The sequence below is a fragment of the Lynx rufus genome, unplaced genomic scaffold (genome assembly GCF_022079265.1).
Source record: "Lynx rufus isolate CCGP_SWC_20201006 ecotype Redwood Valley unplaced genomic scaffold, mLynRuf1.p SCAF_11, whole genome shotgun sequence".
NCBI lineage: Eukaryota > Metazoa > Chordata > Mammalia > Carnivora > Felidae > Lynx > Lynx rufus.
The window spans coordinates 20788003-20804841 of record NW_025814825.1 but is presented as its reverse complement, the minus strand read 5'-3'; the positions used below and the strand labels follow the sequence as shown (position 1 = coordinate 20804841).

Sequence of the window (16839 nt, the reverse complement as noted above, 5' to 3'; positions counted from 1 at the left end):
ATCGAAGATCCTGAACATACACCCCAACTTGGTCAGTGTCTGGTACTCACCTACCATGTGTCCAGCCCACACAGGAGGGGCGTGCCTAACCAACTATACAACCATGGGGTGTCCCAGGACAATGTTGGTAAGGAGGAGGGCTTTTCCAAGCCCGAGATCAGGGCACCATCACGTTCCTTAATTAGGTCCTTCAAAAATATCCCAGACAGTCCACACCCTGATCCCCCAGAACGTGTGAACATGTTACCTTACATGGCAAAAGGGGCTTTGTAGATATGATCAAGGTTACCAATTATGAGAGGGGAGGTTGGCCTAGATCATCCAGGTGGGCCTGATCTAATTATATGAGTCCTTTCCTGAGCAGAGGCCCCTTCCTGGCTGGGTTAAGGATGAAAAGGAAGAACACAGAGGACGGATTTGAAGCACCGTGGAGGAAGGGGCCATGAGCCAAGGAATGCAGACGGCCTCTAGAACCTCACAAGACAGGGGTGCGTTCTCCTCTAGAGCCTCCAGAAAAGACACAATCCTGCCCAACAAACACCACGAGGCCTGTGAGACAAAAGCGTAAGACAGAAAGGTTGAGCGGTAAATGGTGCAGCCGCTGTGGCAGACAGTAGGGTAATTCCACTTTGGGGTCACAGACCCCGGAGACCAGAAAGCAGGGACCCAAACACACGAGCACACTACTGTCCACAGCACTTTACAAGCGCCAAAAGGTGGAAACAACCCAAATGCCCATGAGAAGGAATGAATGAACAAAATGCTGTGCACAACACATGACAGAATATTACTCGGCCTTAAAAGGGAAGGAGATTTGGAGATTCGGATGTGTGCTACAACAGGGATGAACGCTGAGGACGTGATGCTCAGTGAAATATGCCCATCACAAAAAGACCGATACTGTGTGATCCCACTTCCAGGAAAGAGGTGCTGGAGTGGCCAAATTCAAGAACTGTGGGTGCCAGGGGCTGGGAGGAGCGGGGACTGGGGAGTTTCTGTTTAATGGACAGAGTTTCAGTTTGGGAAGATGAAAAAGTTCTGCAGATGGGTGGTGGCGATGGTCGCACAACAATGTGAATGTACATAATGCGGTGGAGCCACACACCTTTTAAAAGTGCTTAAAGTGGTGAATTTTATGTTTTTTACAAAACGTATATATATATATTTTAAATGCTTATTTATTTTTGAGAGAGAGAGAGACAGAGTGCAAGCAGGGGAGGGGCAGACAGAGAGGGAGACACAGAATCTGAAGCAGGCTCCAGGCTCTGAGCCATCAGCACAGAGCCCAATGCAGGGGTCAAAGCCATGAACTGTGAGATCATGACCTGAGCCGAAGTCGGACACGTAACTGACTTGAGTCATACAGGCACCCCAGTAAATTTTATCTTTTATATATTTTACCACCAAAAAACTGTGTGTGGTTTTAAGCCACCAAGTTTGTGGCAATTTGTTATGGCAACAATAGAAAACTAATGCATACAACGATCTCCTTCTTTCCAGATCCTCCCATCGTGTTCTCTCTGAAAAGGTCCCTGCCCTCCTTGTGTAAAAGATTTGTGAACAAGTCTATGTAACTTGGCAAGCTTTCTTTGACATGGGAAGCAATAAACCACCAAGACCAGAGAAAAACCATTCCAACTGAGAAAGGGAGGAGCAGGTGCTTGCCTCTCCTGTGTGTCTGGGAATAAGAGCTCAATAAAGCTTTGCTCCCTTGTATTATCAGTCAACATGAATCACCATGGTGAGACTTGGGGCTCCGAGCGGGTTCTGTATGGCCAGGCCAGACACACCCAGCCAGGAATGCAAATGCTCTGGGGAGGGAAAAGCTCTGCACAGGCAGGCAATCACACTCCAACTGGCCAGGACCCCACCAACTAGGGCACCAGAGCTCACTCCCCGCTAGCGATGACTCAGTTCATTCCTACCCACCCCACCTCAGCCCTCATTTCACAAATGGGGACACTGACAACCAGAAGGGAAGAAGGGACATGCCTAGGTGACATAACAAGATCTCAAGAGGGCCGACCCAGGACCCCCACCTCCTGCCTCCAAAACAAGAGCTCACTGTCCAAAAGGTAGGACACCAGTCAGCCGCTGCATCTACAGGAGTTCGTCCTGGTTTGGGGAGGTCTGGAACTTATACAATTTTAGGGGCCTTCTTTAAGCAATGACACAATGTCAGGGTGTCTGGGTTAAGCATCTGACTTCGGCTCAGGTCATGATCTCACAGCTCGTGAGTTCAAGCCCAGAGTCAGGCTCTGTGCTGGCGGCTCAGAGCCTGGCGCCTGCTTCGGATTCTGTGTGTCTCTCTCTCTGCCCCTCCCCTGCTCGCATCCTGTCTCTCTCTCTCTCTCTCTCTCTCTCTCTCTCTCTCTCTCTCTCTCTCTCTCAAAAATAAACATTAAAAAAAATGATAAAATGTTTTGCAAATTTTACAAAATGATAGGACTTTGTGAATCCACTGCCAGGGCCCCTCTTGTCGAAGGGCCAAGGCAAGTGAGGTGGGGGTAGGGGTGTCCCCCGAAGCCAAAGCTTAAATTCCATTAGCTTCAAGGTAATGCCATTCCTGGGCTCGGAGAGGTGCCGGGGCTGGGCTAGACCATCGGGGGGAAAGAAGAGGAGAACACAAAGTCCTGGCCTGTGCCGGGGTTCCTTCTGGCTGCGGACACACGCAATAAAGCAGTTGCAGGAAGTTACCCACAAGCGCTTTAGGAGCCATTCCTAGTAAGAATGGAGATTCCGGCTGAGAATCAGGAAATGCATTCTTTGGGAGAGGAAGGTGGGAGAAGAGTCTAGACAACCAGCTTCCCTCTGAAGGGTCTTGATCAACCTAAGGCTCTCCTGGGCCTCTCCCTCCCTCACCTATTAAATGGGTGAGCCTGCGAGGGATCCATGGTCGTGGACGTGTGCTGCCCAGAACCTGGTGCTCCACGAAGGTTTTGTAGCTCACACTTATTTCCTGGTGGGGAGGGGGAAGAGCATAAAAGAGACTCTGGGCCTGACTTAAAGGTTTTTTTAATGTTTATTTATGTTGAGACAGAGACAGCACAAGCGGGGGAGAGGCAGAGAGAGAGAGAGAGAGAGAGAGAGAATCCCAAGGAGGCTCCATGCTGTCACCGCAGAGCCCCACACGGGGCTCAAACTCACAAACCATGACCTGAGCCAAAACCAAGAGTCAAATGCTTAACCGACTGAGCCACCCAGCCATCCCTGTTTTTTTGTTTTGTTTTGTTTTAATGGAAAAATAGCAGATCAGGTAACACGGGTCCTAAACTTCCTGATGGGAGCACACGGCTAGGGAGGCAGCAGCTACCCCTTCAGCCAGGTGTGCCTGCTTCAGCTGCTCACTGTTCCCCACTTGCACTGTCCCAGGCACCTGAACACATAGTCAAAGGGACAGGTGTCACCCAGGGCCCTGCCAGTTAAGATACAACGAGCCATATGAAAGCCCAAGGCCTGTCACAGATCCTCTCTCACAGTGAAGTAGGGGAAGAGGGGTAGCGGACAAGACTGAAGGCGGTGGCTGTTCAAATGGCTTTGGAGAGGCTCAGTCCCTTCAAGCCTAGGGGACAGGAGACAGTATCTATCCCAGGTCCAAACGGCTGAGGCACTCCCCACTCACCTACAAGCCCCAGGAAACCTCTCCTTCAAACTATACTTACCAGCGGCTTAACGGCGACAAAGTCCCGGCCAACCTTCTTACTGCTGAAGTGGAAAGAAATCCCCACCAGAGCCTATAGATCAGAGATCTATAAAGATCCGTGAAGATTCTCTTTTAGAGCTCAAGTATGGGCTGACCCCTGTGTAGCTGGGATCCTAAGGTTTGCCAAAGGGCCCTGGGCCAAGGGATACACTGTGCCATGGCAGGAAAATGGCAGGCTCCTGGAGGTCTATGGGTGATGGAAAGACTCACAGGAAATGGCATGTCCGTGGCTCAGCCAGGGCATTTTCTTGGCACTTCTCATCTTCAGGACTTCTGTTCAGACAGTTCCTTCTACCTGGTCTGTCCTCCTTGTCTCCTTTATCCCTTCCTTAAGGCTGGGTCAGTCTTAGCCTTCCTTTAGCCAAGATAGAGCCCCACCCCCCCTTCAGGAAGCCCACCTGAATCTCTCCACGCATAATGACTGCTCTTCCTGGAACTTATCAGCACTTGGCCTAAAACGTTTTCTATGCTCTCCAGTGCTCTAACAATACTCCCCCTTTTCCAGTACCTATGATAGGCACACATATTAGCTCAAAATAGATCACCTCATTAATCGTCACAATGCTCCCACAAGATCGGTAGTGTCACCTTAAGGGAGCTAAGGCTTAGAGACGACTGACAGGCAAGGGTCACACACCCAAGTAGTGCCAGGGCCAGAATTACTTTTTCCTAGGGGAAGAGCGAGTGCCCAGGCTGTAGGATAGGCCCCTCCTCCTCCTGCCACTGGCTAGCATAGGGCTGGGCACAGGGAGGGCCTCACACATTGACAGGATACGAGTGGACCCTGATTCATCGCTTCCACATCCTGGGTGGCACCTGTTCTGATGGCCTCTTTGGTCAAAGCTTCTGGTGCACGGGCTTCAGGAATTCCGGGGGCAGAGAGGACTCATCAAGGACATTCCCTTCTCTCCCTCCCACACCAACGCAGGACCTCAAGCGTTTTGAAAGGGCGTATGAACACCCCTAACTCTGCTGGAGAAAGGGGGTAAGTGGCCTTACCCTCTGCAGGGACCGCAGAGCCTCAGTGCCCTGCCCTCATGGGGAAGCTGCCTCTCCTCTCAGGTGTGAGCACAGTGCCATTAAGTCACAGAAACAAGCCAGAAAGCCACCGGGCAGCACTCCACAGATCCTGACCACATTTTCCCAGGCACTGAACAAAAAAGCCTCCGAGAGGTGCGGTTAAACATTCAACTCCCCACCCACAGGCCATGAATTAAGACTAGATGGAGCCTATGTCAATCATTATCCAGGCAGTGCCTCAGGCTGTCCTCTGAGGCCTGGCATCTGGGGCTGACCAGCCTGGAGAGGTTCTGGGCAAAGCAGGCTGGGAGAGTGGCAATGCGACGGTGTACAGGCCTTACCACGGGGCTGAACTTGAGCAAGCCAGTTCTGAAAGACACCTCTTAGAAATAAAAAGTCAATTCCCGGGGTGCTAGCATTGGATGATGCAGGAATCCTAGAATACTGAAAGTGGAAGCGGGCTTCATGAAATCATTTGCTTCAACCGGCCTATTTTACTACAGTGGGGAACCAAGACCCAGAGAGCAGAAGAGGTCTGCCTGACGTCTCAGAATTGACTAGGGGCAGGACACAGACTAGAACCATGTCTTTTGACTTCCAGGCTGATGCATTAATGGCCCACGGGGGCTCCCCTCCACTCAGCACACTTCTGGGCTCCAACCCACTTTCCCAGGCTGGAGAATGGGCTGGGGAAATGTACAGGCTGTCAATAAGGAAGTGACTCTGCGGCCTCCCAAATAAATTCCCGTAAAATCGAGCAGCACAGAAGACAACCTTTGCTCCACGGAAGCCTCTGGGACATTGTTTCCCTCCCTATGAATTAACAACAGCAGAGAGTGGGGGTTGGCCCACTGGGGCCCGTTCTGACCTCTCTGGGATCCGTTCGGAGTTTAAATGGCCTCTTCCCCCAAGCTCTCCTGGAAATAGTCACCTACGCCTAATACCTGGAGTTGAGAAAGGTGAGCCAGGAGGAGGAAGCACAGCAAGATACTCTGCATCCAAAGCTGGGTCTTGGAGGGGCCATCCAAATCCCTGCGCGGCCTGTAAGGTCAGGAGGTGGCTCCAAGTGACAGGGTGTGTGGCTGCCAGACCTGACTCCTGGGGGCAGCCCAGAAGGAGCGATGATTCTCAGAGCATCAGCAAAGTGGCGGCAGCAGCTGCTTGCCTGTTCATTCTGGAGCCCTCGGGTGGGAGGCCGTCACGCCCAGCACCGCGAGCTGCCCTGCCACTGTAGCAACAGACCATTCCTACTTCCTAACCCGAGGGATAGGGGCTTAGCCAATGGCAAGACTGATGAGCACAGCAGGAGTTCAAATTATAGACAGCAGTGGGTGGTGTCCCAGGAACTTCTGGTTGTCCCCCTCAACCATCTGCCCTCTCTTACTTCCGTAACAGAGCACAAACTGTTGCCTGGCACACGGTGGCTTCAAACAAGAACTGGGTTTCCAAGCCTCCCTTGGCAACTTAAGCAGGGCCCTGCCATGAAAGTCTGCTGTCCCGGGCCATGCACGCAGGGGAAGCTCCTGGAGCAGGGCTACCCAGGGTGGCCCCCAGACCGACGCATCAACACAGCCCGGGTGGCTGTCACAAATGACAATTCCCAGTCCTCACCCTAGACTTCCTAAGTCGCAACTAGGGTAGGGCCCAGAAACCTGTGTTTTAACAAACTTTCCAGATTATTCTTATATATGCTCACATTTGAAAACCACAGCCCCGGAGAATGCTGGAAGCAACTTTACAGAAGGAGCCTGGTGTCTGCACCATCTCATGGAGCGGACATTGACTCGGGCCTCCAATTTCTGAAGAGAGGAGCTCCTCTCTCAATCCATGACCACACCCGAATCCTAATGCAGGTAGGTTAGGGAAGCAGGATGATGAGAAACTGAACCAAGTCAGCAGAAATCAGAAAAGTGATAACATCCAAGTATAATAAATAATGAACAGCAAACAAGATGCAAGGAATAAAATCAAGAATATCTGGTATGTGGGGTGGGGGTGGGGGGGCCTGGCTGGCTCAGTTGGTAGAGCGGGTAATGCCTGATCTCGGGATTATGAGTTCCAGTCCCATATTGGGTGTGGAAATTACTTAAAAAAATAAAAACAAAAATAAAATTTTATGTTTATTTTTGAAAGAGAGAGGGAGAGTGCATGCACATGAGGGGGAAGGGCAGAGAGCAGGGGACAGAGGATCCCAAGTAGGCTCTACGCTGACAGCAGCCCACATTGGGCTCAAATTCATGAACTGTCAGATCATGACCTGAGCCAAAGTCAGACACTTAACTGCTGAGCCACCCAGGAGCCCCTTAGAAAAATAAAATCTAAAAACAAAAAAAACAAAATAAAATAAAAAAATAAAAAAATATATACGTATCTCTCTCTCTATATATAGACAGATAGATAGATAAATAGGTATAGTATGCAAACAGTATTAGGTAAACAGAAAGAAAAACTATTAGTGGAAATACTTACATTAAAAATATGTTGAAGACTGTTTCAATAACCCTGCCTCAGCAGGCTGAGGGTTTTTTCCAGCCCGTTTTTCAGCCTTTTGCTTTTACCTGCAAATACAGGACTTGGAAAACTACTCACTAGGATTTCCCCTGAAATCGCTGATGTGACTTAAAACACAAAGATACAAAAGGGTGTAAGATTTGGGGGCCCACGTCTTTGTATCTGACATTGGGCCCTCGGACATTTTTGTGTACTGACTATTTTGTCACATACCTTGCGGAATCGAGAAGGGTCACGTGCTGTCCCAAACGAGGAAGGAACGGTGTAATTGCCAGTCAGAGCTGACTGTGACTTTGGACCTAAAGGAAGGGGCAGATATGGAGAGATGCGGCACCTGGGCCTGTCCTTGGGGCTTGCAGGCAAATCTTACTTTACCCAACCCTCCTAAGAAGTTGGGACTGGATTACTTCATGATTATCAGGGAGCTGAGAAGCAGGTGGGGGAGACCTGAGCACCACCTACTCCACACAAACCTGAAAGAAAACTAAACAGACCACGTTGTAAAACGTGCAAAACATTGGAAAACCCCTAGCTGATGCCTCCCTCTACATTTCTGAGCCTTTCACTTACTGTCTTAAAAAATGCACATATTGGGGCGCCTGGGTGGCTCTACACCCAACATGGGGCTCGAACTCACAACCCTGAGATCAAGAGTCACATGCTCTTCCAGGTGAGCCAGCCAGACGCCCCCACCATGTAGATCAGTTTTGATCCAAGGATGTTTTAGAAGACAGCATCCTGGATTTCTGAGTATTTTTGTGGAGCAGTATGATCATATTTTAATGTTGACTGGGGCTTTTATTGGGTTATAATTACTAAATGTGATCAGCAAAATTTCTTCTCATTGGGCTGTATTAAGATTTTCTTTGTGGCAACTACATGACCCATACCAGAAGGTTTCATGGACAGGGAAGGCTGTGTGTTCTCTGTGGGACACATACTCTAGATGTATCTGTTAATTTGAGCTTACCTGCATTTCTTTGAGTATCTATCAATTATGAGAGGTGCTCCAAAAATTTCTCATTATGATCTTTATTTAAGTCAAGCTGTACTTATATTTATTCTAGATGTATTAATCTGGCATCCATGTTTGGTGTATACAGGTTCATCACGCTTATCTTTGCGGATTGTAAGGGCGTCTGCGTGGCTCAGTTGGTTGAGTGTCTGACTTCGGCTCCGGTCATGATCTCAGGGTTCATGGGTTCAAGACCTGCGTTGAGCTCTGTGCTGAGAGCTGGGAGCCTGGAGCCTGCTTTGGTTTCGGTGTCTCCCTCTTTCTCTGTCCCTCCCTCACTCATGCTCTGTCTCTCTCTCTCTCTCTCAAAGATAAATAATAAAACATTAAAAAAAAAAAGACATTAAAAAAATTAATTAAAAGACTAAAAATAAATGAACCAATTTAGATATTAAAAGTAGAGCAACAAAATAACCAAAAGAAGGAATGAATAATGATAAAGGCCGAAATTAAGGACCAACAAACAGAAAAAAGTGGAAAGGACACACAAAAATTATTTTCCAGTTAGCATATCCAGTTGGATTCCCATTCATAATATCTCACAAGGATGTATTACAAGGCCTGTGATCTGTCCCTGATTTGGAAAACTTAATGTCATAAAAATGTCAACTCTTCCTTATAAATAAATACATTCAATGACATTCCAATTCCAATTTCAAATTACAAAAACAGTCAACAGTCTCAGTGCCCATCGATAAGGGAAAAGTTATATAAATTATGGTCCATCTGCACTATAGAACATTCCACAGCTGCTACTGACCTGGAGGAATGCAAACCCAGAGTTACTGCCTGTGATAAACTAATCAAAAACACAAGCTACAGAGTAAGGTGTGCAGTACGAATCCATTCTGTGAAAGAAGCAAACATTTACAGGTGTCTTTGTCTACATGACACAGAGGGACACAGGGAGAGACCCTTGGCTGCAGGCCACCCACTGTGCTAACTTCCTGGGTGGAATGGGAATAAAAGAATGAACTGAGAAACAGAAACAAATATCCCCTCAGTGCAGGCCTCCTGCAGCACCACCCAATCCCTCTTCTTCCTTTCAAAGCCAACATTTTCAAAGCCTGTCTATACTCAGTATCCCCAGATCCCCACCTCCTACAGCTCGTGCACCCATTCATTCCAGTCTGGCTTCTGCTCCAACATCCCACCAAAACTGCCCTGGCTAAATAAAGTGCCGAATCTCCTCCTTGTCACTTCCCACAGCAACAATGGACACCGCTGGCCATTCCTCCTACTGAAGTGGATTCACCCTGGCCTCTGTGATCTGACACTGTCCTGCTTTTCCTTCCCCCTCATGGACTGCTCTTTTTCTGGCTCCTTTATAGGCTCATCTTCCTTTACTCAGCTTTCAAGGTGAGTTCCTCAATCTCATCATGCCTTAAATCAGACACCATCCGGACAAAAAAATGTCCCTCTAGCCCAGACCCCTCCAAAGCCCCCCACACACCTGCCTACTTGGTACCTCAGAGGCACCTCAAACGCTACATGTCCAAGACTGAACTCATGATCATGCCCACTCTCCAGACCTGGTTCTCACCCAGTGTTCCAGGTCTCAGGGGAATCCAGGGGGACAACCTAGGGTGGGTGGGGTGGCCTTTGCTTTTATGCACACAGCACAAGGCTAGGCAGACAGTGGGTGCTCACTAATGTTGAGTTCAACAGAAACACGCCTTGTCACCCACTTCCTAAAAATAGCCATGACCTTTTAGGTGGACACAGCACACTCACATCTGCTATCACCAGCCCCCCCACAAAAACAACCTCTCCCGCCCCCCCCCCCACCCCGCCAGAGATGCCACTCGAGGGCTTAACCTGCCACATGCTCCCTCCACCCTGCTACCCTCCTCTGGGTTTCTCCTCTCCACCTTCACTCAGATTCCTCTCATCTCACTGTCCTCCTGGCCAGCCTCTCCCCAGGCTGTAGGTGTCAAAGGCTGGCGCCACGGGACTTTCCTCTCAATTTCAGGAGCAATTCTTCCCTTCTTTTCTGCTAAGGCGTGGCACTTTCAGGAGCACAAGCCCATGGAAGACCAGACACTAAGGGATCACAGAAGCAGGACTCAACCACCTGTACACTCCAATCCCGTTTCAAGTTTCCTTGCAGTAACACCCTCAGCGGTATCAACATTGTCATCACTACATCCTAACTGATCTTAAACTCCCTTTGCAAACAGTTCCTGCAATCAACCATCTGAGGTAGGCATTTTTACCATTCAGAACACTGGGACCCTGTGTGGCTCCATGGCTTGTCCCAAGTGACCCACAACGGATGAGAACTCTGTCTATTGACTCCTTTTTTGCCCTCACCCCGTTACTTTCTCCCATCAGTGTATCTGAGTCACTGTTCAGGCTGTACTGTTAGGATCCTCCCAAATACAAGCCACCGGGTGACATCAGACAGTTATTTTGTGGGGCAAAGGGGCCAGAGTCAGTAGGCCTACGGTGGTACGGGTTCTGGTAGTTATTAGAAAGTTCCACTGAGTTTCAACAACTCCCTTTAACAATGCAAATTTCCAACAAAGAAACTTCAGTTTTTTCATTTCCCCTAAGGACTTTCCTATCTAGGATCATTCAAACTCCCAATGCTCCAGGAGACAATAGCATCAAGAAGGTGCTGTAGAGAAAAATCCGGGGAAACCTGTCGGCTTGCCTGGTTGTGATTGTGTAGCACACCCGCACACAGACTCCTCCCTGAGTGCTCCCCATGGGACCAAGTGCCCGGAGCTGCTCAGGCTTAAGGGGGAAAGACAGAAGCTAAGGAGAGAGAGAAGGAGGTGAATGCAAGAGGAAGGAGGGGGAGTTCCAGAAAGGCTCTGGGTCCTCTGAACATCCAGCACTCAGCACAGATTTTGTTTCTACATTTACCTCCTGCCTACACTGGCTTCCCCGCCCACCCCTCCGCCTCCCCTTCACCCCCCCCCACCCCACCCCACCCCCTGTTCTGCAGTGAACAGCAAATTGCCAAGAACCCACACTAACCTATTCTGGCTAGATTCTTACTGCTGTCACCAGGAACTACCCATCCTCCCCTGAATCACAAGACCAAGGCATCACTAATCGATCTTGGCCTTCTAGGTACAGCAATCCAGGATGGGCTCTGTCACCCTTGCCCTGGCTACATAAGGGAATCAAAGAGGACTCTCAGCCATCTCCTACTCTCACCTCTCAGTCTGAACTAATTTCTATTTCATTCTCCCTTTTTTTTTTTTTTTTTTAAACCGACCCAAACCCAGCCTTCAAGGTCTAATATCAAAGAAAACCTTGCTTCTCTGGCCTGCCTCTTTCAAGCAGCTAACATCTGCTGAGCACATACATTAGGCAAGGCCCATCCTGGGTATTGTGAGACCAGAGATGGATAAGAAACAGACCCTACCCTCCAAAGAGGAAGGACAGGGCAGAAACAAGACACGTGGTCATACAAATACCAAGCAAGGTGAGTACTGAACAGTGGTGCCAAAGGAGTGGAGGAGAAGGGCTTTGTGGGCTCAGGGGATGTCGTGTCCCTTTCTGCTAGGAGGAGGCACCCGGATGGCTCTCGGGAGGGTGGTGAATAATGGGCAGAAATGGGGAAGGAGGGCATTCCAGGAGGACAGAACGACATGAACTGAAACAAAGGAACTGGCAGAAGGGCAGTTCAATCTGAACCTTCAGCTGCACGAACGAAACAACAGCTATTATTATTGTATTATTATTATGGCTGACACAGATTATGACTTATGAACCAGGCCCTGCTGTAAGCTTTATCTACTGTGGGTGCTATCCACCTGGAGCACAGGAGTATGGTGACCAGTCACCAGTTCAGGTCAACGCCTGGGTAGTATGGTTGTAACATAATAACTCACTGAATTCTCAGTGACCCTGTAAGGTAGGTACTATTATTACCTTCACTTAAACGATGAGGAAACCAAGGCACGGAGACTAGTAAGAGACAAGATTCGGGAGGGATGCGGGACCCCAGGGACTGAGCACCCAATGCCAAAGCAACAAATTTCCCTGGCACCTCACTTGGCCGGTCTTGTCAGGGACCACCTAGAAGCACAGAGAGTGCCTTTGAGGGAAGGAGCACTGTCAATCCTCCTGGAATCCCCAACAATTGACTTTAGCAAGGAAGGAATGAAGGAACATAATGAGAGCCATTTAGGAGTGAGCAAGAGAACACACCCTGCCGGTCCAGCTCCTGGACTCAGCCCTGCCCTCCCCTGCAAGTTTTGTTCCTTGTTGCGCGAGCAGGGAAGAGGCTCACCCCCACAGCGCCAGTCCATGCCTAGGTCAGGGCAGCCAGGAGCAAAGCAGGGGCTCAGGAGAGAGAGCAGAGGGTCTGGCTACCTAGGATACCCAGAGTGTCTTAAAACACTCAATCTCCATAGCAAGGTCACTGATGGGGAGAGGGGAGGGGGGGACATAAATGCTCCCGGGGCCAACTGTAACGTCTTGGGCTAGAATTGGCTAGCTTAACTCCCCTCCTCGGAAGGGGAACTTCACAACTGTCCTTTAAGCCAATAGACTTGGTTCCTGCCTATTTAAGCCTTCAAAGGGCTGGGTAGGGCCCAGGGGGAGAGAAAAGTTCAAGAACCCCTCCCTGAAACTGTGCTCGAGGGGAAAGGCAGAGAAGGTAAACACACTGGTGAACACAGTACCCCGGACGGTTCCGCATTCTCTCAAAGTGCCTTACAAACACTCTCCAACAGCGGCAGCTCCCAGGATTTGCGTCCTCCCGGGTTCAGAAGGAAAGTTCCTGAAGCCAGCCTCCCCTACTAGCTCTCCTTAGCACAAGCCTTTCCGGGAAGGGCACATACACTCTCGAGAACTCAGCTAGGTCAGAGGGGCCCGGGCCATAGGCCATCCCCATACCAGCCAGTCGCCTTCTGGTCACAGATTCACCCGGTCGCAAGTTCACCCAGTCTTCTCACGCCGACCCCGAACCTGCAGAGCCCCAGACGCCCGCCGAGCAACACAATCACGTGGTCCTGGCTACGGGGGCCCGGCCTAGGCACCTCCCACCCCACAGGGAGGGCAGCCATCTACTGACAGCCAGGCCGACGCAGCCCGTCCGGAACCGACAGCCCGACACCATCATCCCCCCACCACCATGCCTTGCAACCAGGAAGCCGCAGGGCGGGGGCGAGAGCGAGCGCGGGGTAGTCCCGGGCCTCACCGGGCGGGCCACCACGCACGGCAGCCGCCCGGTCTCTGCCGCCGCCCCGCCGCGGGTCGGGCAGCCCTCACTTACCTGGCCACTGACCACAAGGGTGGGGGCCTCGAGGGACAAAGGGGGCCGCAGGGAGCGGCGTCTCTCTCCGCGGGCGTCCGGCCGCGGCGCCTTGGTCGGCCTGGCGCTCTGTCCCACTCCGGCTTTCTGGGCACTCGGGGCACTTCAGGCACTTGGGCACCGCAACACCCAGGGCGGGGCGGGAGGAGGAGCCCGGCGGGCGGAAAACTCGGCTGGGCCCCAGCGCGCCCCGGAGCGGAGCCGCTCGCACTGGGGGCGGGGCGGGGCTGGGGGCGGGGCCGATGTGCGGCCCCGCCCCTAGGTCCTAGCCCAGAGGGCTGAAGAGCTGAGAGCTGCCTCCTGAGGCCGGGGAAGAAACACTCCGGCTTGCCGGCTCTCTTTAACCGGCAGGGGATCCCGCGGGCTCTCGGAGGTCGGCGAGAAGTAGCAACTCCGCCCTCCTTCTCCGACGGTCTCGCTCTCCGCCGGGCACGCCCTGCGCCGCGATCTCGGGGCGGGCGTTCCCCAAGCCCCCTCTAGCCTGTGTACCGTTGTTAGCGACTCTCCTTAAGGTAAAGAACACTTTGCACGCTAAAATGGCCACGCAACCGTATGGAAATGGTGGGGGTAGGGCGAGTGGCTGTACAGTGGAGAAACCCAGCAAACTACCTTAGCCAGGTGATCAAGGTCAACATCAAGAGAGAGAAATCAGCGGTGAGAGTAGGTGCCGATTGTGGTCTTCCTCCCAAGAATACATATTCCCAGTGTATGGGAAAAACACCAGCCAAACCCTGGTTGAGGGATGTTCTACAAACTACGTGGCCAATACTCCTCTAAATTGTCAAGGTCATCAAAACCAAGGAAAGTCTGCAAACACGTTGTTACAGCCAAGAAAGCCTACGGAGATAGGAAAATAATGTAGTGTGGTATCCTGGATGGGATCCTGGTAAAAGGACATTAGGTAAGAACTAAGGAAATCTGAATAAAGTATGGACGTCAGTTAATAAGGCATCAGTATTGGCTCATTCATTGTAGCAAAAGCACCATACTAATAGAAGATGCTAATAATAGAAGAAACCAAGTATTAACTTCTCATTTTTTTCTGTAAATAGAAAACTATTTTTTTTTAATGTTTATTTTTGAGACAGCACGAGCAGGGGACAGACAGAGAGAAAGAGGGGGACTCAGAATCCGAAGCATGCTTGGAGGTTGGGGGAGAGCTCGAGCTCACCAACTGTGAGAACATGACCTGAGCCCACGTCAGACGTTTAACCGATTGGGCCACCCAGGTGCCCCAATGTAAAAACCATTCTTAAAAAGAATAGTTAAAATTCTTAAAAAATTTTTTTAAAGTTTATTTTTGAAAAAAATGTTACACAGGTAATAAATGAACAAATGGTAATTTAAAAGCAGTTTTTAGAAACTGAAATTCTTTACCCTCCCAAGACTTTTAGGCGTGCCCTTCCAGATCCTTCTCTCTGCAACACTCTACTTCTACTCTAGGTGAATATATTCACCTAGATGTACTGTTTAAAATGATAATTGCAGTAATTTTTTTTTTCAATGTGTTTTACTCATTGCATCTTGCAGGGTCTTTCCCCGCAAGCGTACCTTGATCTACTTGATTCGTCCTAAGGATTGCATGGTGCGCGCCATCGTGCGTGTCACCTAGCTCCTTAGGGAAGGACATTTAGGTTGCTGCAGGTTTGGGGCTATTGCAAACAGCGCTGCTGGTCCTGTTTCCATTTTTCAGAGCGCACGGAGTGGGAAAGGCTGGGCGCAGTAGGCCAAAGGGGAGACTCTGGCCTCGGCTCTGCAGGGGGCAGGGGTGCGGGTGCCTTGCGGCAGCCGCGCCCTCCGGCAGCCTGCTGCCTCCAGACTCCGAACCCCGGGGACCCAGTCATTTTCCACGGCCTCTGCAACACCCCTCCCAGCAAGGCGCGGCCCTTTTTCGGAGCTGGACTGCATTTTTTAGAGATGAGTGGCCGGGTGAGCCTGAAACCCTGGCCAAAGGCTCCAGTGCGACACGGAGGAAATGCCCCGCCCCCACCCCCAGCAGAAGAGAGGCCGAGGTCAGTGGCACCTGGAGACTCTGCCAAGGTTGGGAATTACTGCGGTGGGGGCGCCCGCGGCGACACAGGAACGGGCGTCGGGGTGAAGCTCCCACCGAGCCCGCGGGGTTCCGAGGAAGCTTCCGTCGAAGCCCGGCGCGCTCTGGGCCGGGGGTTTTGTCGGGGAAAGTCACCTGGCGCCCACCAGGCCTCTGCCTGGGCACCCTGCCCCGGCGCCGCGCGTCCCGGCGGCCTCAAAGGCAAGCTTCTTCGAATGGCTCACTTTTTTCATAGATGAGCGACTGCCTCTTTAAATACTACCTTAAAAAAAAAAAATAAACAAATCAGGGTTGGAATTCCTTCTGCACGTAGCACACACTTTCTGGCATCGGAACTGAGCTCTTCAAAGCCAGGATGGTGAATAGCTACCACTGTGCTCCCCTTACTGTGACTCAACCGTTTATTTTCAACAAACGTGTGTGGAGCTCCGACTCGGTGGGAACACTCGGGTGGGGGAAACGACTCTAGGTTTGGTGTGCAAGCACCTGGGTTCTGTCACTTGAAGTTACATGTTCTTTGAGCCTTGGTTTTCTCGCCTAGAAAATCTTCAAAATGATCTATGAAAACTTGTAATCACTGCTTCATCGCTGAAAGGAGCTGCTAACAAGCATCAAATGAGGTAAGGGAGAGTAAGTGCCTTATGATAAGTCCGGGGCTGCACAGCCCCGAATAATAGTAGGAGACTCTTCTGATCGTTCTTACATTGAGTCATTCGACAATGATTGAGTATGGCCAATGTGACAGCCCTATGCTGGGTGCCACAGAGAGGGACAAAAGGAAATTCTCTTGCTCTAGACTCCCATCTCTTCTCATGTGGGGAAACAAATCGTAAATACCTCACAAAATACAGGCTTGTAAAAAGCATCGTTCTGGGTGGATGAGCAGCCAGTGTAGAGGATGGGATGCAGAACGGCTTCTTCTGATCTGTCTAGCCAGACTTTTCAATCGACTTTTAATTTTCAAAATCATGTTTATTCTCCCCCCCCCCCAGTATCTATTGCTTTCATTTCTGCTTTTATCTTTGTGGGTTTGTTCCTTCTTTCTTTGGATTTGCCCTAGTGCTCTTTCTCTGGTTTCTAGAGTTGAACTTTAGGGCCATTTGTTTTCCAAATCTTTCTGTTGTTGCTTTGTAATAAATATATATAAGACTATAAATCTCCCTCTACATCCTGCTTTAACTACATATCACAAGTTTTTAATATGCCATGCTTTTGTTATCTCTCAGTTATAAATATTTTGGTGGGTTTTTTTTTTCCATTAGGAT

The 16839-nt window shown here is 50.3% G+C and overlaps 1 protein-coding gene across 3 annotated transcripts in view; it reads right to left on the bottom strand.

Moving 5' to 3' along the window:
- ANXA11 (annexin A11) overlaps window positions 1-13639 on the bottom strand; it is a 43429-nt gene extending 29790 nt beyond the window's left edge. For 2 of the 3 annotated variants that reach the window (XM_047073050.1, XM_047073049.1), the window contains exon 1: window positions 13486-13639. The gene's annotated coding sequence lies outside the window, so the exon portion shown is untranslated. Of the gene's footprint in view, window positions 1-7447; window positions 7534-13485 lie in introns of all 3 variants that reach the window. The other variant, XM_047073051.1, reaches the window with a different exon arrangement.
- Window positions 13640-16839: the final 3200 nt, after the last annotated feature.